At 36.2% G+C, this 27,835-nt stretch overlaps 1 pseudogene; it reads left to right on the top strand.

The window, feature by feature from the left end:
- Nucleotides 1-14,754: 14,754 nt before the first annotated feature.
- On the top strand, nt 14,755-15,445 carry LOC138415501 (mRNA turnover protein 4 homolog; annotated as a pseudogene).
- The last annotated feature ends 12,390 nt before the right edge of the window (nt 15,446-27,835 follow it).

Genomic DNA, 27,835 nt, shown 5'->3' with positions numbered 1-27,835 from the left:
TTTGATCACTAAGGAAGGCTTTCTTATCTCTTCTTGCTATTCTTTGGAACTTTGCATTCAGATGCTTGCATCTTTCCTTTCTCCCTTGCTTTTCATTTGAAGAAGCACAAGCTGGAATCAAGATTGCCAGGAGAAATATCAATAACCTCAGATATGCAGATGACACCACCCTTATGGCAGAAAGTGAAGAGGAACTAAAAAGCCTCTTGATGAAAGTGAAAGTGGAGAGTGAAAAAGTTGGCTTAAAGCTCAACATTCAGAAAATGAAGATCATGGCATCTGATCCCATCACTTCATGGGAAATAGATGGGGAAACAGTGGAAATAGTGTCAAACTTTATTTTGGGGGGCTCCAAAATCACTGCAGATGGTGACTGCAGCCATGAAATTAAAAGACGCTTACTCCTTGGAAGAAAAGTTATGACCAAACTAGATAGCATATTGAAAAACAGAGACATTACCCTGCCAACAAAGGTCCGTCTTCAAGGCTATGGTTTTTCCAGTGTTCATGTATTGATGTGACAGTTGGACTGTGAAGAAAGCTGAGGGCCGATGAATTTATGCGTTTGAATTGTGGTGTTGGAGAAGACTCTTGAGAGTCCCTTGGACTGCAAGGAGATCCAACCAGTCCATTCTGAAAGAGATCAGCAATGGGTTTTCTTTGGAGGGAATGATGCTGAAGCTGAAACTCCGGTACTTTGACCACCTCATGTGAAGAGTTGACTCATTGGAAAAGACTCTGATGCTGGGGGGGGATTGGGGGCAGGAGGAGAAGTGGACGGCAGAGGATGAGATGGCTGGATGGAATCACTGACTTGATGGACGTGAGTCTGAGTGAACTCCGGGAGTTGGTGATGGACAGGGAGGCCTGGCGTGCTGCTGTTCATGGGGTTGCAAATAGTCTGACACGACTGAGTGACTGAACTGAACTGAACTATCCTTGGCAACCATCAACCTACTAGCTCTGTTTCTATGAATTCAGTTTAAAATTCCACATAAAAGTGAGATTACATAGTGTTTGCCTTTGTCTGTCTGATATTTCACTTAGTGTAAGTGATTCATCCAAGTTGTTGCAAATGTCAGGGCAAGGAACGACAGATTGTGCTCGAAAGTTGATTGAAGAAACAGCCTGAGGTTTGCAATTGGATAGTTTTGGCTGTGGTCAGCAGTTGGGTAATATTGGTGAATTCCTGCCCTAGTTGCACAGGGTCCCTAGCTATACCCCAAAGTTGATTGGAGTTGTAGATAATGCTTTGTGACAGTGGAGTCTTCTGTACAGACTTCGTGGTTGGGTAGGTTTATAGGCTGTGCTTCCTAACTAGTTGGGGCCTCTGGCTGGACTCCCTGCCTTCACAGGCTATATTCGGCAATTACACTAAAATGTATGCTGAGCTCTGTTTCTGGGTATGGTCACTGAACTAAACAGAGACGCAGGATATGCTCCACAGAGTAGCACTGGAGATTAAAGTTAGGAGTTGGATAGGAGAGCAGATTTTTTCCCTTGTCTGGGTAGAGCCTTAGGATGTGCTCCACAGCTGGTATAGCCCACTGGCTGTGTTTCCAAATCAAGCATAACTGTCAGGCAAACTCGTTGGTCATAGAGGACCACTAGTTTGGCTCTAAAAATGGACAAAGCTGCTAATTTCTGGCCTAAATCTCTGTTCAGTCACCACTGCAAGCAGAAATTAAGACTGTCAAGATGTGGACACAGGTTGCTATAAGCCTCTTCCCCTTCTCAGTCTCTATCTGAAACCCTGTGTTATAGATCCACAGGTTCCTCCAGTAATCCTTGTGGTATCAGATTCCATTAAGCTTCCTGGAAAGTGTTTTACAATTTGAAGGGAGCCAGATGTTCATCTTGGGTTAGCATTTTCCCACCAGAGAAGCAGCAATCTTAGGAGAATCCTCATGATGCTTCCCTGTGCAAGCATGGGGAAGGTTAATGTGGTCAAAATGTGGCTGCTCCTCTTTACCTTCTAATACAGTTCATCTTGGTCTCTGATGTCGATGGAAGTGCTACAGCCCATGCTCCACACCCAGCCTAGGTTCTGGCACTTTTATAATAATGTCTTATATATGTTAAATTACTGTATGGTTTTCTTGTGAGGGGGACTGAAGTCAGTTAACTCTTCAAAGTATTGCCATTTTGATGACTACCTTCCTTTAATTTAAAGTGAAACTCAAAACAATTTTGAGAAAGAATGGTGAGGTTAAAGGACACACAAGCTAAGAGAATTCAGCACCACTAAAGCAGTTTACAACAATTTCTAAAGGAACTTCTCTAAATAAGACACCCAAGAGCAGAGAAAAAAAGATGAGGGAATGATAAAGACTTACAAAAATAAACCAAAAACAATTAACAAATTAACCATAGAAACATACATATTAATAATTACCTTAAATGTAAATGGATTAATTGCTCCAAACAAGAGACATAGACTGGTTGAATGGATACAAAATCAAGAGCCATATATATGCTGTCCACAAGAGACCCACCTCAGACCTAACAGATTGAAACAAAACAATTTGAGTCACAGACTGTAAGTGAGGGGTTGAAAATAGGTACTCCATGCAAATGGAAATAAAAAAGAAAGCTAGGTTACCAATACTCATATCAAAAAAAAAAAGACTTTAAAATAAGAGACAAAGAAGAACACTACATAATTACCCAGAGATTAATTCAAGAAGAAGACATAATAATTATAAATATATATGCACCCAACATAGGAGCACCTCAATATATAAAGCAAATGCTAATAGTCATAAAGAGATAAATTGACTATAATAGTGGGGAAGACAATATCAGAGATCAATGAAACTAAAAGCTGGTTCTTTGAAAAAATAAAATTGATAAACTTTTAGCCAGACTCATCAAGGAAAAAACAAACAAACAAACAAACAAACAAGACAGAGGACTCTAATCAGTAAAATCAGAAATGAAAAAGGAGAAGTTACAAGTAACACCATGATAAGAAAAAGGATCACAAGAGATGACAATGAGGTACTTTATGCCAATGAAATGGACAACATGAAAAAAATGGACAGATTCTTAGGTACAATTTCCATGACTGTAACAGGAATAAATACAAAATATGAACAGAGCAATCACAATACTGAAATTTAAAATCTGATTTTAAAACTTCCAAAAAGAAAACTCCAGGACCAGTGTGCTTCACATCGAGGATTCTATCAAATATTTAAAGAAAAGCTAACATTTATCTTTCAGAAACTTTTCCAAAAAATTGCTGAGGAATAAAACTTGCCAAGTTCACACTGTAAGGGCACCATCACCCTGATACCAAAAGCAAAGATGCTTACAAAAATAAAAATTTTAAGGGAATATCACTGATGAACATATACGCGAAAGTCCTCAACAAAATGCTAGCAATCTGAATCCAAGAACATATTAAAAAGATCAAGAAATGTTTTTCCCAAGGATGCAAGGATTTTTTAATATCCACAAAATCAATAAATGTGATACACTACATCAACCAATTGAAGAATAAAAACTATATGATCAACTCAATAGATGTAGGAAAGGTTTTGATAGTATTCAACGCCTACTTAAAATAAAAACTTTCAAGAAAGTGAGCATAGAAGGAACATAACATGATAAAGGTCATATATGACAAACCTATAGATAACATCATACTCAATGGTGAATTGCTAAAAGCATTTCCCCTAAGATTATGAATGAAGTAAAGATTTTCATGCTCACTACCTTTATTTAACATAGCTTGGGAAGCCTTAACTATGGCAATCAGAAAAGAAAAAGAGATAAGAGCAATCTAAGCTGGAAAAAAAGAGTTTAAACTATCACAGTCTGCTGAAGACATGCAGCAGAAATAGAAAATATTTCTGCTAAAATATTTCTGCTACATAGAAAATCCTAAGGCTGCTACCAGAAAACTACTAGACTTCAATAATGAATTTGATAAAGTTGCAGGTTACAAAATTAATACACAGAAATCTGTTGCATTTCTATACACTAAAACAAAAGGCCAGAAAGGTCCAATAAATAATCCCATTTACCATCACATCTGAAAGAGTAAAATGCCTAGGAATAAGTCTACTTAAAGACTTATACTCTGAAAATTATAAGAAACTGATGGAAGAAATCAAAGATGACATGAACAAATGGAAAGATATATCATTTGGGGGGTATCAGAAAAATCAGTATTGTCAAAATGTCTATACTACCCAAGGCAATCTACAGATTCAATGGAATCACTATTCAATGGAATCACTATTCCAATCAAACATTGAAATCACTTGGTACAATGGAAAAATACAAAGGATATTTTTCACAAAACTAGGATAAAAAAAAAAAAAAAAAAAACTTAAAATTTGACACAAAAGACCCTGAGTAGCCAAAGCAATATTGAGAAATAAGAACGGAGCTCAAAGAATTGAGGTTCCTGTCTTCAGATTATAATATAAAACTAAAGTCATCAAAACAGTATAGTACTGGCACAAAAATAGAAATATAGAATGGTGGAATAGGACAGGCTGCCCAGAAATAGACCCATGAGCCTATAGTCAATTAATATATAACAAAAGAGGCAAGACTATAAAATGAAATAAAGACAGTCTTTTTAATAAATGGTGCTGGGAAAACTAGACAGCTACATGTAAAAAACTGAAACTAGATCATTCTTTGAGACCATACACAAAAATAAACCCAAAATGGATTAAAGTTCTAAATGTCAAATGGGATACTATAAACTCTAAGAAGAAAACATAGGCTGACTATTCTGTGACATAAATCATAGCAAGATCTTTTTGGATCTATCTCCCAGAATAGTGGAAATAAAAACAAAAATAAACAAATGGAAATTAATTAAACTCTAAAGCTTCTACACAGTGAAGGAAACCATAAAACAAAAAGACAATCCACATAGTGGGATAAAATAGTTGCAAATAGTGTGACTGACAAGAAATCGATCTCCAAATTTTACAGTTTATGCAGCTTAATGCCATCAAAACAGACAATCCAATCAAAAAAATGGAAGATCTAAATAGACATTTCTACAAAGAAGTCATACAGGAGGCCAAGAAGCACTTGAAAAGATGTTCAATATTGCTTTTTATCAGAGAAATGCATATTAAAACTACAGTGAGATATACCCTCACAGCAGTCAGGATGGCTATCCTCAAAAAAAAAAAAAAAAAAAAAAACTTAAATGCTGGAGAAGGTGTTAAGAGAAGGGAACCCTTCTATACTCTTGGTGGGAATGTAAATTGGCATAGCCACTGTGGAGAACAATATGGAGGTTTCTTAAAAAAAAAAAAAATCTAAACAGAGAGCTACCATATGATCCTGCAGTCTCATTCCTGGGCATATATCTGGGGGAAGAAAAAAAAAAAAGTCTGAAAGGGTATGCATCTCAATGTTCATTGCAACACTGTTTCCAATAGCCACAATTGGAAGTGATCTAAGTGTCCAACAACAGGTGAATGGATAAAGAAGATGTGGTAGATATGTACAATGGAATATTGCTCAGCCATTAAAAATTAAAAAAAAAATTCCATTTGTAAAAATATGGATGGACCTAGAGAGTGTCATATTGAGTGAAGTAAGTCAGACATAAAAAGAGAAATACCCTATGGTATTGCTTATATGTGGAACCAAAAAAGAAAAAGATCCAAATGAATCTATTTACAAAATATAAACCGACTTGAATATGAGGGAATGAACTTGTAGTTGTCACAGGGAAAGGGACAGGGGGAGGGAATTTTAGGGAGTAGGGTATTAACATGTACACACTGTTATATTTAAAATGGGTAACCAACAAGTACTTCCTATATAGCATAGGAAAATCTGGTCAATATTATATAGCAACTTAATTGGCAAAAGAATTTGAAAAAGAATAGATGTATATATCACTGAATCACTTTTGCTGTACTCCTGAAACTAAACAACATTGTAAATCGACTATACTCTGGTGTAAAATAAAAAGTTTTAAAAAAAGGAAAAAATTAAAAATAATAATGAAAGTATTGCAGTAGTTTAAATATAAATCATGGAACAGTCTATTATGAATGGGGAAGGAGAAAATAGCAATTCAGATTTTTATTTAATAAAATAATTCATACATAGTGACCTATGGGTGCATAAATTACAGCTGAGCTTCAAAAATACTGTATAAGCTTAACATAATACTGCATTTTCCCAGTCAGTCTTATTACTATTCTTTCTAAGTATGAGAAATGGAAGCTTGGATTGTTCAACTTAAAAAGTTATGTAAGATCTTATTCTGTTCTCTCCTTTTTTTTTCTTCTATAGTTCTTTAATATCATCAATATAATTGATTTCTTTCTCCTTGAGTTGAGTGTTTATTTTTTATTCTGGACTGTGTTGCCATTTCCTTCTCCAATGATGTTGGCTGTTTATTTGTAATATATTTTCCTTATTCTATTGAGGTGTGCTTCCTCTAGAATAATTTTGTTGAGTTTTTAAATCATGAATAGAAAAAAAATTATCAAATGCTTTTTCTGCATCTATTGAGATGAGGAGATTATTTTTTTAAGTCATTTTGTTACTGTGGTATATCACACTGATTGTTTTGTGGAAATTAAACCATTCTTGCATCCCTAGAATAAATTCTACCTGATTATGATATATGGTCTTTTTTCTGTAGTTTAAATTTGATTTGTTATTATTTTTTTAATTTTTTATTTATTTTTTTTTAAATTTAAAAATCTTTAATTCTTACATGCGTTCTTATTGTATAGAAGATCTTGCTATGTATTTGTCAGGGATATTGTCCCATTGTCTCCACGTTGACTGTGCAGGACCAGACAGAAATGATGGGTCTAAGACACAGTTGTGAGCAAGATCTGCTTTCCCCAGCATAATTAATGGCAAGTCCTGACTTGGTAAGGGACTGCAGTTTTGTTAGTTTTTTTTTTTTTTCCTTTGAATTGATTTCTTATTCTGTTGTGGCCAGAAAAGAGGCTTGAGTTCAAGCTTCTTTAATTTATTAAGACTTGTGTTGTGGCCTACCATGTGATCTATGCTTGAGAATGTTCCATGAGCAATTTAAAAGAATGTGCATTTTGATGGTTTTGAATGGAATATTTTGCAGATATCTATTAAATCCATCTGGTCTTATGTGTCACTTAAGAGAACTGTCTGTTTATTTATCTTTTTAGTATGAATTACTTATCCATTTTTGTAAGAGTATTAAAGTCCTCTGCTGTTGTTCAGTCATGCAGTTGTGTCCAACTCTTTACAATCCCATGGACTGAAGTACACCAGGCCTTCCTGTCCCTCACCATTGCCCAAAGTTTGCCCAAGTTTATGTTCATTGCATTAATGATGCTGTCCAGCTATCTCATCCTCTGACACCCTCTTGTCCTTCTGTGCCAGCATCAGGGACTTTTCCAATGAGTCATCTGTTTGCATTAGATGACCAAAATACTGGAGCTTCAGCTTCAGCATCAGTCCTTCCAGTGAATATTCAGGGTTGATCTCCCTTAAGACTGACAGGTTTGATCTCTTTGCTGTACAAAGGACTTTCAGGAGTCTTCTTCAGCACCACAGTTTGAAGGCATAAATTCTTTGGCATTCTGCCTTCTTTATGGTTCAGGTTTCACAACTGTACATGACCACTGGGAAGACCATAGCTTTGACTATACAGACATTTGTTGGAAGAGTAAAGTCTCTGCTTTTTGGCACACTGTCTAGGTTTGCCATCACTTTCCTGCCAAGAAACAAGCATCTTCTGATTTCATGGCTGCAATCACCATCTGCAGTGATTTTGGAGCCCAAGAATAGGAAGTCTGTCACTACTTCCACATTTTACCTTTCTATTTGTCATGCAGTAATGGGACCAGATGCCATAATCTTAGTTTTTTGTTTTTGTTTTTCTGATATTTAGTCTTAAGCCAGTTCTTTCAACCTCCTCCTTCACTGTCATCAAGAGGTTCCTTAGTTCCCCTTCACTTTCTTCCATTAGAATGATATCATCTGCATATCTGAGGCTGTTGATGTTTCTCCCATCTATCTTGATTACAGCTTGCAACTTATCCCACCCCATGTTTCTCATGATGTACTTAGCATGTAGGTTAAACAAGCAGGGTGACAGCAGACAGCCCTGTCGTACTCTTTTCTTGATCTTGAACAAATACGATGTTCCATACAGGGTTTTAACTGTTGCTTCTTGGCCCACATAGAGGTTTTTCAGGAGACAGGTAAGATGGGCTGGTATTCCCATCTATCTAAGAGCTTTCCACAGTTTTTCATGTTCCAAATAGTCAAAGACCTTAGCATGGTCAATGAAACAGAGATAGATGTTTTTCTTAAATTCCCTTGATTTCTCTGTAATCCAGGGCATGTCGGCAATCTGATCTCTAATTCTTCTTCTTTTTCTAAACCCACCTTGGACATCTGGAGTTTCTTGGTTTGCATGATGCCAAAGCCTAGCATGAAGGGTTTTAAGCATGACCTTCCTAGCCTGGAGTATGAGTGCAATTATCCTATGGTTAGCACACTCTTTGGTACTGCCCTTCTTGGGAATTGGCATGAGAATTGACCTTTTCCAGTCCTGAGGTCACTGCTGGGTCTTCAAGATTTGCTGACATAATGAATGAAAAACCTTGATGGCATCATCCTTTGGGGATCTAAGTAGGTCTGCTGGAATTTCGCCACATTCACTAGTTTTATTAACAACAGTGTTTCTTAAGGCCTACTTGACTTCACACTCTAGAATGTCTGGCCCTAGGTGAAAAACTACACTGTCACGGTAATCTGGTTCATTAAGATCTTTTAAATACAGTTCTTCTGTGTATTCTTTCCATCTCATCATGATCTCTTGTGTCTCCTCAGTTCAGTTCAGTTCAGTCACTCAGTCATGCCTTACAAACAGCTGTGAAAAGAAGAGAAGTGAAAAGCAAAGGAGAAAAGGAAAGATATAAGCATCTGAATACAGAGTTCCAAAAAATAGCAAGAAGAGAAAAGAAAGCCTTCCTCAGCGATCAATGCAAAGAAATAGAGGAAAACAACAGAATGGGAAAGACTAGAGATCTCTTCAAGAAAATTAGAGACACCAAGAGAATGGGCTCGATAAAAGACAGAAATGATATGGACCTAACAGAAGCAAAATATATTAAGAAGAGGTGGCAAGAATACCCAGTAGAACTGTACAAAAAAGATCTTCATGACCAAGATAATTACAATGGTGTGATCACTCACCTAGAGCCAGACATCCTGGAAGGTGAAGTCAAGTGGGCCTTAGAAAGCATCACTACGAACAAAGCTAGTGGAGGTGCTGGAATTCCCGTTGAGCTATTTCAGATTCTGAAAGATGATGCTGTGAAAGTGCTGTACTCAATATGCCAGTAAGTTTGGTAAACTCAGCAGTGGCCACAGGACTGGAAAAGTCAGTTTTCACTCCAATCCCAAAGAAAGGCAATGCCAACGAATGCTCAAACTACCGCACAATTGCACTCAGTATCTCCTAGGTCTCTACAATTTTTATCCTTTATTGTGCCCATCTTTGGATGGAATGTTCCCTTTATGTTTCAAGTTTTCCTGAAGAGATCTGTAGTCTTTATCTTTTTGTTGTTTTATTCTATTGTTAAGCACTTTTTATTGAAGAATTCCTTCTTGTCTCTACTAGCTATTCTTTGAAAGTATGCATTTAATTGGATGTTCCTTTCCCTGTCTGCCTTGCTTTTTGCTTCTCTTCATTATCCCTCTATTTGTAAAGCTTCCTCAGATAAACACTTTCCCTTCTTGGGACTAGACTCAAGGGAGTAGATTTAGTTAACAGTGTACCTGAAGAACTATGGACAGAGATTTGTAATATTGTACAGGAGGCGGCAAATGAAACTATCCCCGAAAAACAAAAGCTAAAAAGCATTGAAGTCCTCTACTCTTATTATATTACTGTCAAATTATCCCTTTATGTCTGCTAATGGTTTCTTTATAATTAGGTGTATATATTTTTATGAAAGCTATATCCTCTCGGATTGACTACTTTATCATTATATAATGTCCCCTTTGCATTTTGTTGCAGACTTACTTTTAAAGTTTTATAATAGTCTTGCTACCATAATCTTTTCATTTTTACTTACATGGATTATCTTTTTCTGTCTCTTCACTTTCAGGCTGTGTGTCCTGTTTTGTAGTTAATCTCTTGTAGGCAGCCAATATATAAGTCTTCTTTTTTTTCTGATTAGACCATTTAGTTCATTTACACTCCATCTTTATTAATAGACATAGACTTATTGATACTTTCTTAATTATCATTTTGTTTTCTTGCTATTTTTTGGTTATTCTGTTCTTTTATCCATCTTTTCATCAATTCTTTATGGGTTGACTTTTTCTTTCTTTCTTTCGTTTGCATATCTATTATAGCTTCCTGATTTGTAGCTATCATAATGTTTGTGTATATATAGTAACCTATAAATATACATACAATTTTTAAACAAATCGTCATTCAAGTTCAAATAAGGCAAGAAAATATAACAACTCTTGGAGGAAAACATAGGTAGAGCACTCTTTGATATAAATCATAGCAGTATCTTCTTCTATCCACCTCGCAGAGTAATGGAAATAAAAACAAAAATTTTAAATTGGGACTTAAATAAACTTAAGAGATTTGCACAGCAAAGGAAACTATGAACAAGATGAAAAGACAACCCTCAGAATGGGAGAAGATAATTGCAAATGAACCAATTGATAAAGGATTAATCTCCAAAATGTACGTCAGCTCAGGCAGTTCCATACCAGAAACACAAATAATGCTATTAAAAAATGGATGGAAGATCTAAACAGATTATTTCTCCAAAGAAAACATACAAATGGCCAACAAAAACACATGAGATGCTACTCAATATCACTCATCATTAGAGAAATGCAAGTCACAAATACAGTGAGGTGTCAGAATGCCAGAGAGGGTGTGGAGAAAAAGGAATCTTCTTACACTGTTGGGCGGAACATAATTGATACAGTCATTATGGAGAAAAGTATAGAGATGCCTTAAAAATCTAGGAATCTACCACGTGCATGCATTCTCAGTCTCTTCAGTCATGTCCAACCATTCATGATCCCACTTACTGTAGCATGCCAGGCTCCTCTGTTGATGGGATTTTCCCAGCAAGAAGCCTGGAGTGGGTTGTCATGCCCTCCTCCGTATTGTAGGGGGATTCTTTACTGCTGAGACACCAGGAAAGCCCTAAAACTACCCATATGACCCAACAATCCCACCAATGGGCATATACCCTGAGAAATCCATAATTGACAAAGACATGTGTAGCCCTGTGTTCATTGCAACACTGTATGCAATAACTAGGACATGGAAGCGACCTAGATGTCCATCAACAGGTGAATGGATAAAGTAGTTGTGGTACATATGCATAATAGAATGCTCCTCAGCCATGAAAAGGAAGACATCTGAGTCAGTTCTACTGAGGTGGATGAACTTAGAGCTTGTTATATAAAAGCTGTAAAATACAATATAAAAACACACACTGTGGGGGGAAATAAAAGTATTGAGCTTTAGACTGTGTTTCAATTTGAATGACCATCATCAAGTAGATATGAAAATAAAAGCCTGCAATAGATATACAAAAATTAAAGAGAAAGAAAAGGTTTTTATAACCGAACACTAAAAAATAAAACCACAAGGGCAGAGACTAACAGAAGACAAGAACAGAGAAGAGCTACAAAAGTAAGAAGAACATAGGTAACAAATAGAAATAAGCAAATGCTTATCAATTATGACTTTAAGTGTCAATGTACTAAATGCTCCAATTATAAGAGCTATGTTGGAGATTGGAATAAGTAAAAAGAAACATCTATGTGCTGCCTACAGGAGATTCACTTAGAACCAACGATGCACACACTGAAAGAACAGCGATTGAAAAGTTATTTCATGAAAATGGAAATGAAAAGAAGCTTGTGTAGCAATACTCACATCAGACAAATTAGAACCGGAAATAAAGTTTATAATAAAGACAAATAAGGGCATTATATAATTACAACAAAGGCCAACCAAAGAAGAGGATATAACATAATAAATATATGTGCACCTAATGTAGGAACACTTAAATATATAAAGCAAATACTAATAGATATAAAGCAGAAATAATCAGTAATTCCACAGTAGTTGGGAACTTTTTACCGCACTTGCATCAATAGATAGAACTTCTAGACAGAAAATAAATAACCAGTGGCCTTTAGTGAAACATACAACCAAATGAATTTAACGGATATCTACAAGATTTTACATCCTAAAGAGCAACACGCACATGTTTTTACATTGGACATGGAATATTCTTCAGGATAGATCATATACCATGTCAAATAAAAAATCTCAATTAATTTAAGAAGATATAAATTCTATTAATAGACATTTCTCCAAAGAAGACATACGGATGGCTAACAAACACATGAAAAGATGCTCAACATCACTCATTATTAGAGAAATGCAAATCAAAACCACAATGAGGTACCACATCACACCAGTCAGAGTGTCTGCAATCCAAAAATCTGCAAGCAATAAATGCTGGAGAGGGTGTGGAGAAAAGGGAACCCTCCTACACTGTTGGTGGGAATGCAAACTAGTACAGCCACTATGGAGAACAGTGTGGAGATTCCTTAAAAAATTGCAAATAGAACTACCTTATGACCCAGCAATCCCACTGCTGGGCATACACACCGAGGAAACCAGAATTGAAAGAAACACATGTACCCCAATGTTCATCGCAGCACTGTTTATAATAGCCAGGACATGGAAACAACCTAGATGTCCATCAGCAGACGAATGGGTAAGAAAGCTGTGGTACATATACACAATGAAGTATTACTCAGCCATTAAAAAGAATTCATTTGAATCAGTTCTGATGAGATGGATGAAACTGGAGCCAATTATACAGAGTGAAGTAAGCCAGAAAGAAAAACACCAATACAGTATACTAACACATATATATGGAATTTAGGAAGATGGCAATGACGACCCTGTATGCAAGACAGGAAAAAGGACACAGATGTGTATAACGGAGTTTTGGACTCAGAGGGAGAGGGAGAGGGTGGGGTGATTTGGGAGAATGGCATTCTAATATGTATACTATCATGTAAGAATTGAATTGCCAGTCTATGTCTGACGCAGGATACAGCATGCTTGGGGCTGGTGCATGGGGATGACCCAGAGAGATGTTGTGGGGAGGGAGGTGGGAGGAGGGTTCATGTTTGGGAACGCATGTAAGAATTAAAGATTTTAAAATTTAAAAAATAAATAAAAAAAATAAATTCTATTAAGCATTGTTTCCATCCACTATGCTATACTAAAAATCAATTAATAGAAGAAAACTGAAAAAAAAAAAAAACCCTCAAATGTGGAGAAATGCTACTAAATAGAGCAATGGGGGTCAATGAAGAATTCAAATAGGAAATCAGATATTGTGTTGAGACAAAAGAAAATTAAAACACAATTTTCCAAAATCTTTGAGACATAGAAAAATGGTTAAAAGAGGGAAGTATTTAACAATATTATATTACCTCGAAGTAGAAGGGAAAAAAAAAAAAACTCAAACAACCTAACTTTTCATCTTAAGGTACAAGAAAAGAACAAACAAAACTCAAATTCAGCAGAAAGAAGGAAATAATAAAGGCTAGAGCAGGAATAAATAAAACAAAAGCCAAAAAGTAGAGAAAAATCAATGAAACTCTATATAAAATAGTAAATGATACTGATAAAACTTTTCAGACTCATTATTAAAAAAAAAAGAAAGGCTCACATAAACAAAAGTAGTCTAAAAGTAAGAGAATTACAACCAATACCACAAAATACAAATAATCACAAGAGAATGATATGAAATGTTATACACCCAGAAACTGGACAACCTAGAATAAATAGATTAATTTTAGAAACATATAATCTTCCATGACTAAATGAAAGATTACCATGATATCAAAACTAAACAAAAATACTACCAAAAAAAAAACAATGACAGCCCAATACCCCTGCTGCTCCTAGGTGCAAAAATAGTAGCAAACCAAATTCAGCAATAGATAAATAAAACCATGCACTGTGAAGAAGTGAGATTTATTCCAGGAATGCAAGAATTTTTCAATGTTCACAATCAATGTGATTCATCACACACACACACACACACAATGATAGAATTCACATGATTACCTTAATAGATTAGAAAACTATTTGAAAAAAATCAATATTGGTTTGTGATAAAACCTTCAACAAAGTTGTTATGGAGGGAGCATAACTCAGCGAACTAAAGCCTGTTGTTACCAAATCCACAGCTAACATCACACTCAACGGGGAAAATGTCAAAACTTTTCCTTCAAGATCAGAAACAAGGATGCACAATCTCACCATTCTATTTAACATAGAATTGGAAGTGCTAGACACAGCAATCAGAAAAGAAAAAGAAGTAAAAGCCATCCAAATTGGAAAGGAAAAAGTAAAATTGTTACTATTTGCAAATGATAGGAAACTATATGCTGAAGTCTCCACCAGAAAACTATGAGAATTGATACATGAATTCAGCAGTTTCAGGATATAAGATTAATATAGAGAAGTCTGTTGCTTTTCTGTACACTAATAACTTCTATCTGAAACAAATCAAGAAAGCAATCCAATTTACCACCTCATCAAAAAGAATAACATTCTTAGAAATAAAATTAATCAAAAGGTGAAAGACTTGTACTCTGAAAACTATAAGACTTTGATGATGGGAACTGTGGATGATTCATTTAAATGAAACACATCTGGGTGCCTGCAGTGAGATGCCCAAGTCCAAGTGCAACAAGAAAGTCTTCCTAACCAAAACTGCCAAGAAAGCCTTGGAAATGAAACAGAACTTGATAAAAGAGCTTCAGGAATGTGTGAACACATACAAGTACCTCTTCATCTTCTCCATGGCTAGCATGAGGAAGAACAAGCTGAAGGACATTCACAGTACCTGGAAGCACAGGCTAATGTTCTTTGGCAAAAACAAAGTGATGATGGTGGACTTGGATCAAAGCCCATCTGATGAATACTAAGACAATCTGCATCAGGTCAGCAGGAAGTTGAGGGGTGATGTTGGTCTCCTTTTTGCCAATGGAACTAAGAAGGAAGTAAATGAATGTTTCATGAAATACACAGAAATGGACTATATCTGAGTATAGTCTGCTTTCACCATGATCTGGACCTGGGGCTCCTGGAACAGTTATCAGATTCCATGGAGGCACACCTGAGGCAGCTGGGTCTGCCAATGGCCCCAAAGAAAGGTGTGGCAAACCTGCTGTCCAACTACAAGGTGTGCAAAGAGGGCAATGTGCTGATCCCAGAGCAGGCCCACATACTGAAGCTTTTTGGGTATAAGATGGCTGAACTCAAGGTGACCCTGAAATACATGCGGGATGTGCAGTCTAGAGGTTCCTACAGATGGGAGATGACCTGCCAGGGTCAGAGAAAGACGATGATGACAGCTGATGGGCACTGGGGTCAGGGCCTCTGGACCTCTTCAGGCCTCATTCAGACTGGACCATGAGGGACTGCCAGTGCCTTCCTGGGAGAGCAGCCATGTATTTTGCTGTGGATGAACATGAGCGAGGGTGACAAGGACAGATTATTTTTCTATAAACAATGAAGCTGTCTTTCAGGATATCTTCTGCAAAGGGGATTTTTCTTGAGAAAAAAAAAAATTGTTAGGTTTGGGTTTTGATTTGGAACAAAAAAAAAAAAACTGAAACACATCCAGTTTTTTTTCTGGATTAGAAGAATTAATATTGTTAAATGTTCATATTACATGAAACAATCTACAGATTTAATAAAATCACCCATCAAAATAACCATGACAGGGATTCAACTGGTTAAGAATCCACATTCCAATACAGGGAATATGGGTTTGATCTTGGTCAAAGAAATAATATCCCACATGCTGTGGGACAACAAAACTTGCATGCTGCAACTACAGAGACCACGCACCTCAACTACAGAGAAACTCACAAACCACGATTAAGATCCTGCATGTCACAACTAAGACTCAACTACTTTTACCAGTTTTCTCAGTAAACAAATTTCATTTTTCTAATACATAAATAAATATATTTCAAATACCCATGATATTTTCCATAGATCAAAAACAAATAATCCTAAGATATGTATGAATCAAAAAGACCTCAAAGAGCTAAAGCATTCTTGAACAATAAGAATGAACTTTGGAGGTATAATGTTCCTTGATTTCAGACTATACTACAAAGCTACAATAATCAAAACAGTAGGGAACTAGCACAAGAAAAACATGCAGATCCATGAAACAAAATAGAGATCCTGGAAATAAGCCCACACCCATACCTTTAATCAATCTATGACAAAGGGTGCAAAAATATATAATGAGAAAAAAAGGTCTCTTCAATAAGTGGTGTTGGAGAATTGGATTGATACATGCAAAAAAAAGAAAAAGAAAGTAGAATATTTTCTTATAGCATACATGAAAACAAACTCAAAATAGATTAAAGATCTAAGTGTAAGATGAAAAACCATAATACTCCTAGAAGAAAATATAGGCATGTCACTCTTTGACATAAATCTTAGCAATATTTATATGGATCTGTCTCCTCAGACAAGGAAAACAAAAGTAAAAACAAACCAATGTGACCTAATGAAACTTAAAAGCTTTTGCATATGCATGGAAATCTCATACTTTTTACATAAGTATGGGAAATACTCAACAACAAAAAAGGCAACTTTCTGAATGAGAGAAGATATTTGTAAATGATATGTCTGAGAGCAGGTTAATATACAAAATATATAGAAACCTCATATAACTTAATATTTAAAAAGCCCAATTAAAAACAGACATAAGATTTTCCTGGTAGTTCAGTGGTAAATAATTTGCCTGCTAATGCAGCAAACACAGAATCAATCCCTAATCCAGGAAGATCTCACATGCCACAGAGAAGTTAAGCCTGTGTGCCACAACTATTGAGTACGAGCCCTAGAGACCAGGAGCCCAACTTCTGGGACCATATGCTGCAACAACTGAAGCTCATATACTCTAAAGTTCATTCTCCAAAAGAGAACCCATCTCAGTGAGAAGCCTCCCACCACAAAAAAAGAATAGCCCTCACTCACCACAACTAGAGAAAAGCCTGTGCAGGAACAAAGACCAAACACAGCCATAAATAAATAAATATGTATTATTTTAAATGGGCAAAAGACCTGAATAGGAATTTCCAAAGAAATCATACACATGACCAACAAGCATATGAAAAGATGCATAACATCTGTAATCATCAGGAAAATGCAAATCAAAACCCAGTGAGATATCACCTCACACAAGTCCAAACGGCTATCATCAAAAACACAAAAAATAACAAGTGCTGCCAAGAAAGGTGAGAAAAGAAACCCTAGTACACCATTGGTGGGAACTTAAATTGGTACTACTATAGGAAAAGTATAACTGCTTAGAAAGCAGGACTAGAAGGAACATACCTCAACATAATAAAAGCTATATATGACAAACCCACAGCAAACATTATCCTCAATGGTGAAAAATTGAAAGCATTTCCCCTAAAGTCAGGAACAGGACAAGGGTGCCCACTTTCACTGCTACTATTCAACATAGTTCTGGAAGTTTTGGCCATAGCAATCACAGCAGAAAAAGAAATAAAGGAATCCAAATTGGAAAAGAAGAAGTAAAACTCTCACTGTTTGCAGATGACATGATCCTCTACATGGAAAACCCTAAAGACTCCACCAGAAAATTACTAGAGCTCATCAATGAATATAGTAAAGTTGCAGGATATAAAATCAACACACGGAAATCCCTTGCATTCCTATACACGAATAATGAGAAAGTAGAAAAAGAAATTAAGGAAACAGTTCCATTCACCATTGCAACGAAAAGAATAAAATACTTGGGAATATATCTACCTAAAGAAACTAAAGACCTATATATAGAAAACTATAAACACTGATGAAAGAAATCAAAGAGGACACTAATAGATGGAGAAATATACCATGTTCATGGATCGGAAGAATCAATAGAGTGAAAATGAGTATACTACCCAAAGCAATTTACAAATTCAATGCAATCCCTATTAAGCTACCAGCCACATTTTTCACAGAACTAGAACAAATCATTTCAAGATTTGTATGGAAATACAAAAAACCTCGAATTGCCAAAGCAATCTTGAGAAAGAAGAATGGAACTGGAGGAATCAACTTGCCTGACTTCAGGCTCTACTACAAAGCCACAGTCATCAAGACAGTATGGTACTGGCACAAAGACAGACATATAGATCAATGGAACAAAATAGAAAGCCCAGAGATAAATCCACACACATATGGATGCCTTATCTTTGACAAAGGAGGCAAGAATATACAATGGAGTAAAGACAATCTCTTTAACAAGTGGTGCTGGGAAAACTGGTCAACCACTTGTAAAAGAATGAAACTAGATCACTTTCTAACACTGCACACAAAAATTAACTCAAAATGGATTAAAGATCTAAATGTAAGATCAGAAACTATAAAACTCCTAGAGGAGAACATAGGCAAAACACTCTCAGACATAAATCACAGCAGGATCCTCTATGATCCACCTCCCAGAATTCTGGAAATAAAAGCAAAAATAAACAAATGGGATCTAATTAAAATTAAAAGCTTCTGCACAACAAAGGAAAATATAAGCAAGGTGAAAAGACAGCCTTCTGAATGGGAGAAAATAATAGCAAATGAAGCAACTGACAAACAACTAATCTCAAAAATATACAAGCAACTTATGCAGCTCAATTCCAGAAAAATAAACGACCCAATCAAAAAATGGGCCAAAGAACTAAATAGACATTTCTCCAAAGAAGACATACGGATGGCTAACAAATACATGAAAAGATGCTCAACATCACTCATTATTAGAGAAATGCAAATCAAAACCACAATGAGGTACCACTTCACACCAGTCAGAATGACTGTGATCCAAAAATCTGCAAGCAATAAATGCTGGAGAGGGTGTGGAGAAAAGGGAACCCTCCTACACTGTTGGTGGGAATGCAAACTAGTACAGCCACTATGGAGAACAGTGTGGAGATTCCTTAAAAAAAATTGCAAATAGAACTACCTTATGACCCAGCAATGCCACTGCTGGGCATACACACCAAGGAAACCAGAATGGAAAGAGACACATGTACCCCAATGTTCATTGCAGCACTGTTTATAATAGCCAGGACATGGAAACAACCTAGATGTCCATCAGCAGATGAATGGATAAGAAAGCAGTGGTACATATACACAATGGAGTATTACTCAGCCGTTAAAAAGAATTCATTTGAATCAGTTCTGATGAGATGGATGAAACTGGAGCCAATTATACAGAGTGAAGTAAGCCAGAAAGAAAAACACCAATACAGTATACTAACACATATATATGGAATTTAGGAAGATGGCAATGACGACCCTGTATGCAAGACAGGAAAAAAGACACAGATGTGTATAACGGACTTTTGGACTCAGAGGGAGAGGGAGAGGGAGAGGGTGGGAGAATGGCATTCTAACATGTATAGTATCATGTAAAAGTTGAATCGTCAGTCTATGTCTGACACAGGATACAGCATGCTTGGGGCTGGTGCATGGGGATGACCCAGAGAGATGTTATCGGGAGGGAGGTGGGAGGGGGGGGTTCATGTTTGGGAACGCATGTAAGAATTAAAGATTTTAAAATTTAAAAAATAAAAAACTAAAAAAAAAAAAAGAAAGAAATGTCCAGAGTAGGCAAGTCCGGAGATAGAACTATGATTAGTGGTTGCCTAGGGCTGGGACATGCGTGGGGAGGGGCAGGGGGTCGGAAATGGGAACTTGAGGGAGCAATGGTTAAATGCCATGGGCTTATGGGGTTTCTTTTCCAGGTGATAAAAATGTTCTAAGATTGTTATAACGGTTATACAACTCTGTGACTGCCCTGAAGTATACAGTTTACATTTCAAATGCATGGTATATAAAGTATATCTCAATTAAACTATTATATTATCAAAAAAAATAAAAAAATTAAAAATATAACTACCATATGAGCCATAGACATCATATATGCAATTCTACTCCTGGGTATATTTCCCCTATCCCCACCCCACCCCCCACAAAAAGAATTAGCAATTAGTTATATAAACACCAATTTTCATAATGCATTATTTTATTTAGCCAAGATATGGAAGCAACCTTAATCAATCAGAAGAATGTATAAAGAAGATATGGTGTATACATACAATGACTATTACCCAGCCACTAAAGTGAATAGAACTTTTCCATTTGCAATGATATGAATGGACCTGGAGGATATTATGTTCAGTGAAGTAAGTCAGACAAAGACAAATATTATATGTTTTCACTTACATGTGGAATCTAAAAACAAAATAAGTTAACTGATATAATAAAACTGAAATAGACGAGATACAGAGAACAAATTGTTGTTCAGTGACTAAGTCATGACCCGCTTTTTGTGACCCCATGAAGAAACTAATGGTTACCAACACAGAGAAGGATGTGAGGAGGGGCTATATAGGTGAAGAGGATTACAAGATATAAACTACTAGGTATAAATAAACTTGACACAGAAATGAAGTGCACACTATTGGGATATAGCCAATATTTTATAGTATCTTTTTATCAAATATAACATAAAAATATTGAATGACTATGTTGTACTCCTAAAACTAACAATATTTTAAGTGAACTACACTTTAAAAAAGTGCATCTCCCTTATTTTACCTTGCCCATGTAGAATCAACTGATCACCAATACCAATCTCTGCATAAATCAGCCAAGATTTTCAACTTCAGGTAAGAACTAAATTGACACATGACAACAAAAAGGCAATATTGATCAAGGTGATAATGGATTTCATCAATGACTAGAGATAGAATTTCATTAAGTTGCATATCAGTAAGCATGGACATACTAACTGACATTGTCAATGGTCTCAGCATTTTTAAAAATCACGTTGAAATGATTAGAAAAAAAAATTACAGAAGTGACAAATACTATGAGTTAGACGCAAAAAAATAATGCATAATTTATCTTTCTTTGTATTTTATTACAAAAACTAAAGTAAAAGAGAAGATCTTCAAAGATTTAATTTTCCTCCATGTCTTTAAACTACTTGTTCAGAATTTTGTTTCCATTGCTTAATTTCTATAATCATAAGAGACAGTCTTATCATCTAAGCACTTTCCTGGCCTTTGTCTGCATGATTTTCTGATGCCTATATATTCTTCATGGATGTCAGCAAAAGAGCAAGATAACATTCTCTTTAAATTTGGAAAATAACTGTACCAGAGATTCAAACTGTAACTTGACTCATACAGCGTTTTTTCTATATGGCACCATCTCTTATTCTAATAATCAGGGAAATTTAAGAAAACCAACAGTTTCCTTTCATTTCCTGCTTTAGAGGAATTCATGAGCTATCACTTCACTAAATTAAGAAGAGGTGCCAGGAAAAAAAAATAATGTATTAGCTTATTGTCTCCAAATTTCCAACTCTGACATAATTTTGATTGTAGATTAACTAAATAGTCTCTTACCAGGATAGCCTTTAAACTCTGAAAATAAATTTTGTCATTCTGAGCCTTTATTTCATTTATAGAGATTTTGCAGAATGTCCCTAGAAGCTTTTCCAGTTCTAATATCCCAGGATTTAGAAGAAAAACACAACTAGCATTGTGATGGAGATAATCGAGTGACAAAATCCCTAATTATTTGTAGAAATAAAGAAGAATCAAAGCAAAATGTTATTGATTTTTAAATACCAAGTGCTCTCTCATTCATTTCCTCATGGTAATGAATATAATTTTAACATAGAATCTTTGAAATGCCCTAGATGATAGCTTATTTTTCCAATTCCTACTTGAAACACTGACTTTTACATTTTTTTAGTAGAATTTATACAAATTTTTATTTTTTTATTTTTTTAATTTTTAGTTTTACTTTATTTTATGTTACAATACCGTATTGGTTTTGCCATACATTGACATGAATCCACCACGAGTGTACATGCGTTCCCAAACATGAACCCCCCTCCCACCTCCCTCCCCATAACATCTCTCTGGGTGACTTTTACATTTTGAATGAATTGTTAGATCTACTTCTGCATTTTTGTTTATTTTTAGTAAGGTTAATTGAACTTGGAAGAATTATAGCTACAATATCTATAAGGAGTATTCTGCTCTCAAGTGCTTTCTTTGTACAGTTAGTATATCTTCTGGTCTAGATGCTATCCGTGTGCATGTTATAAAACCACTTTTTATAAAATATGTAAACCTGTAGAGGAAATGATGGGGGAAAGAAATGGGAAATCCTAGTCTCACACTGTGTGATCCACAGAGAAAATGTCTCTCTGGCTCTGTATTCAAAATGGGTCTGTTCCAAAACATTTATTCATCCTCAGATCTCCACATGCTCCTCCAGGGTGACAATATCTTAAGCACACTCCAAAGTCTTATTGTTTCAAATATTGTTGTTTTCTTTTACTTTCTTGTACTTTCCTTCCCTTAATTATGCAAGACGCCCAGCATAATCAAAGTAAATGCCCTCTCTGCTATATATATATATTTTTTTTTTTTCTTTTCTAAATAAAGAAGTGGGAAGAAGGGTGAATTTGTTCTACTTGAGTGTTTCTGCTTTTCCCAGAGGAGCAATCGAACTTAAAATATTTTTTCCTGTCTTTCACGGCACACTTTTACATTTCCAAAAATAAAAGTGTGGATTCTAAACCCCATTTCTGTCTCCTCTTCTATCTTGCCCTCACTTATGCCACAAACCATTTCTCAACATTTCCTGACATTTCTTTTGTTAATTGTTCTCTGTTCCTCATTTGCTTTACCAACAGAACATTAGCTCTACTCTCAGCTGTTTCTCTGAATTCTTACTAATGAAAAACTTCTTATGAAGTCTCTTCCTTGGTATGTTTTTAGATCTTTGACTCTGGGAGTAAAAAGAGCTAGAAGTGGGTCTCTATGTAGTCATTCAGTTCCATTGGCTTAGACAAAATATATCTCCAGTTCATTACTCACCTGCAAAAGCAGCTTGCTCAGATAAAATGAAAGATAGGAAACATGAAATCTCACAAATATCTTAAAAGAGAGAAACCTGGAAGAACTTTTAGAAAAAAAAATTATAAAAAAGAGTTTATTACAAAAGCTGGATTCCTCCAAATATGTCCTAAAATATCTCCCTGCCACTTGGCTTATACCTTCCAAAATTTCATCACAACACAAACAGAGTCATCTCCCTAAATGTCAATGCTAATTGTCATGTGACTGTGTAAATTTTTTTCAAGCCTCTCCCCACCAAGCCTCCAAGGGTGATGTCTTGGCCTTTAGCATGGCATGACTTGGGCCTTACTAGCTCTTCAGTCATATCTCTTCTGTCCCAACTCTGTCTCCCACCTCCAACTTGTATCCTATGTTCAGTCACACACTGCACATCATTTAATGCATCTTGTTCGTACTTCTCCCTCTGCTCAGAATAAATTTTTGAAAAATTATCTCAACTCTACATATCTGTTTTTAAAACTCAACTAATGATATGAAGCCAACTCTTGACACTGTCTTGGAAAACTTTATTTTTTTCATAAATTTATTCATTTAATTGGAAGCTAATTACTTTACAATATTGTAGTGGTTTTGCCATACATTGACATGAATCTGCTATGGGTGTACATGTGTTCCCCATCCTGAAACCCAACCCCTATCCCCCTCCCCATCCCATCCCTCGGGGTCATCTCAGTGAACCAGCCCCGAGCACCCTGTCTCATACATCAAAACTGGACTGGTGATTCATTTCATATATGATAATATACATATTTCAATGCCATTCTCCAAAATCATCCCACCCTCGCCCTCTCCTACAGAGTCCAAAAGACTGTTCTTTTGTTGTCTCGCATATAGGGTTATCATTGCCATAATTCTAAATTCCACATATATGAATTAGTATACTGTATTGGTGTTGTTTTTTTTTTTTCCTGGCATACTTCACCCTGTATAATAGGCTCTAGTTTCATCCACCTGATTAGAACTGATTCAAATGTGTTCTTTTTAATGACTGAGTAGATAGACAGAGTGCATGATGAACTATGGATGCAGGTTCATGACACTGTTCAGGAGTCAGGAATCAAGACCATCCACAAAAAAAAGAAATGAAAAAAAAGCAAAATTGCTGTCTGAGGAGGATTTACAAATAGCTGTGAAAAGAAGGGAAACGAAAAGCACAAATGAAAAGAAAAGACATAACCATTTGGATGCAGAGTTTCAAAGAACAGCAAGGAAAGATAAGAAAGCTTTTTTCAGTGATCAATGCAAACAAATAGAGGAAAACAATAGAATGGCAAAAACTAGAGATATCCTCAAGAAAATTAGAGATACCAAGGGATCATTTCATACAAAGATGGGCACAATGATGGGCACAATAAAGGGCAGAAATTGTAGGGACCTAACAGAAGCAGAAGATATTAAGAAGAGGTGGCAAGAATACACAGAAGACTGTACACAAAAGATCTTCATGATCCAGATAATCATCATGGTGTGATCACTCACCTAGAGCCAGACATCCTGGAATGTGAAGTCAAGTGGGCCTTTGGAAGCATCATTATGAACAAGGCTAGTGGAGGTGATGGAATTCCAGTTGAGCTATTTCAAACCCTAAAAGATGATGCTATGAAAGTGTTGCACTCAATATGCCAGCAAATTTGGAAAACTCAACAGTGGCCACAGGACTGGAAAAGGTCAGTTTTCATTTCAATTCCAAAGAAAGGCAATGCCAAAGAATGTTCAAACTATTCAAATATTCAAACTGTTCAAATGTTCACACAATTACATTAATCTCACATACTAGTAAAGTAATGCTCAAAATTCCCCAAGCCAGGCTTCAGCAATACATGAACCATGAACTCCCTGATGTTCAAGCTGGTTTAGAAAAGGCAGAGGAACCAGAGATCAAATTGCCAACATCCACTGGATCATGGAAAAAGCAAGAGAGTTCCAGAAAAATATCTATATCTGCTTTATTGACTATGTCAAAGACTTGACTGTGTGGATCACAATAAACTGTGGAAAATTCTGAAAGAGATGGGAATACCAGACAACATGACCTGCCTCTTGAGAAATCTGTATGCAGGTCAGGAAGCAACAGTTAGAACTGGACATGGAACAACAGACTGGTTCCAAATAAGAAAAGGAGTATGTCAAGACTGTATATTGTCACCCTGCTTATTTAACTAATATGCAGAGTACATCATGAGAAATGCTGGGCTGAAAGAAGCACAAGCTGAAATCAAGATTACAAGGAGAAATATCAATAACCTCAGATAAACAGATGACACCACTCTTATACCAGAAAGTAAAGGGGAACTAAAAAGCCTCTTGATGAAAGTGAAAGTGGAGAGTGAAAAAGATGGCCTAAAGCTCAACATTCAGAAAACTAAGTTCATGGCATCTGGTCCCATCACTTCATGGCAAATAGATGGGGAAACAGTGGCTGACTTTATTTTTATGGGCTGGAAAATTACTGCACATGGTGATTGCAGCCATGAAAATTAAAGACGCTTACTCCTTGGAAGGAAAGGTATGACCAATCTTGACATCATATTGAAACGGAAGGACATTACTTTGCCAACAAAGATCTGTCTCGTCAAAGCTATGGTTTTTCCAGTGGTCATGTATGGATGTGAGAGTTGGACTGTGAAGAAAGCTGAGCACTGAAGAATTGATGATTTTGAAGTGTGGTGTTGGAGAAGACTCTTGATAGTCCCTTGGACTGCAAGGAGATCCAAACATTCCATTCTAAAGGAGATCTGTCCTGGGTGTTCTTCAGAAGGATTGATGCTAAAGCTGAAACTCCAATACTTTGGCCACCTGATGCAAAGAGCTAACTTGTTTGAAAAGACTTTGTTGCTAGGAAAGATTGAGGGCAGGAGGAGAAGGGGTGACGGAGGATGAAATGGTCGGATGGCATCACTGACTCGATGTACATGGGTTTGGGTGAACTCTGGGAGTTGGTGATGGACAGGGAGGCCTAGAGTGCTGAGGTTCACCGGGTCGCAAAGAGTCGGACACAACTGAGTGACTGAACTGAACTGAATATTCCACTGGGTATATGTTACCACAGCTTTCTTATCCATTTGTCAGCTGATGGACATCTAGGTTGCTTCTATGTCCTGGCTATTATAACCAGTGCTGTGATGAACATTAGGGTATACGTGTCTCTTTCAATTCTGGATTCCTCAGTGTGTATGCCCAGTAGTGGGATTGCTGGGTTATATGGCAGTTCTATTTCCAATTTTTTAAATAATATCCACACTGTTCTCCATAGTGGCTTTACTAGTTTGCATTCCCATGTAGAGTGTAAGAGGATTCCCTTTTCTTCACACCTTCTCCAGCATTTACTGCATGTAGACTTTTGGATAGCAGCCATTCTGACTGGCGTGAGGTGCTACCTCACTGTGGTTTTGATTTGCATTTCTCTGATAATGAGTGATCTTGAGCATCTTTTCATGTGTTTTTAGCCATCTGTATGTCTTCTTTGCAGAAATGTCTGTTTAGGTCTTTGGCCCATTTATGATTGGGTCATTTATTTTTCTAAATTGAGCTTCAGGTGTTGCTTGTATGTTTTTGAGACTAATTCTTTGTCAGTTGCTTCATTTGCTATTATTTTCTCCCATTCAGAAGGCTGTCTTTTCACCTTGCTTATAGTTTCCTTTGTTGTGAAAAAGCTTTAAAGTTTAATTGGGTCCCATTTGTTTATTTTTGCTTTTATTTTCAATATTTTGGGAGGTAGGTCATAGAGGACCCTGCTGTGATTTATGTCAGAGAGTGTTTTGCCTAAGTTTTCTCCTAGGAGTTTTATAGTTTCTGGTCTTACATTTAGATCTTTAATCCATTTTGTGTTTATTTTTGTGTATTGTGTTAGAAAGTGATCTAGTTTCATTCTTTTACAAGTGGTTGACCAGTTTTCCCAGCACCACTTGTTAATGAGATTGTATTTACTCCATTGTATATTCTTGCCTCCTTTGTCAAAGATAAGGTGTCCATATGTGTGTGGATTTATCTCTGGGCTTTCTATTTTGTTCCATTGATCTATATGTCTGTCTTTGTGCCAGTACCATACTGTTTTGATGACTGTGGCTTTGTAGTAGAGCCTGAAGTCAGGCAAGTTGATTCCTCCAGTTCCATTCTTCTTTCTCAAGATTGCTTTGGCAATTCGAGGTTTTTTGTATTTCCATACAAATCTTGAAATGATTTGTTCTAGTTCTGTGAAAAATATGGCTGGTAGATTGATAGGGATTGCATTGAATTTGTAAGTTGCTTTGGGTAGTATACTCATCTTCACTATATTGATTCTTCCAATCCATGAACATGGTATATTTCTCCATCTATTAGTGTCCTCTTTGATTTCTTTCATCAGTGTTTTATAGTTTTCTATATATAGGTCTTTAGTTTCTTTAGGCAGATATATTCCTAAGTATTTTATTCTTTTCGTTGCAATGGTGAATGGAATTGTTTCCATAATTTCTTTTTCTACTTTCTCATTATTCGTGTATAGGAATGCAAGGGATTTCTGTGTGTTGATTTTATATCCTGCAGCTTTACTATATTCATTCATGAGCTCTAGTAATTTTCTGGTGGAGTCTTTAGGGTTTTCCATGTAGAGGATCATGTCATCTGCAAACAGTGAAAGTTTTACTTCTTCTTTTCCAATTTGGATTCCTTTTATTTCTTTTTCTGCTGTGATTGCTATGGCCAAAACTTCCAGAACTATGTTGAATAGTAGCGGTGAAAGTGGGCACCCTTGTCTTGTTCCTGACTTTAGGGGAAATGCTTTCAATTTTTCACC

Source organism: Ovis canadensis, chromosome 11 (assembly GCF_042477335.2).
Source record: "Ovis canadensis isolate MfBH-ARS-UI-01 breed Bighorn chromosome 11, ARS-UI_OviCan_v2, whole genome shotgun sequence".
Taxonomy (NCBI): Eukaryota; Metazoa; Chordata; class Mammalia; order Artiodactyla; family Bovidae; genus Ovis; species Ovis canadensis.
Note: the sequence above shows the minus strand (reverse complement) of the source record. Positions and strands in the feature narration are given on the sequence as shown.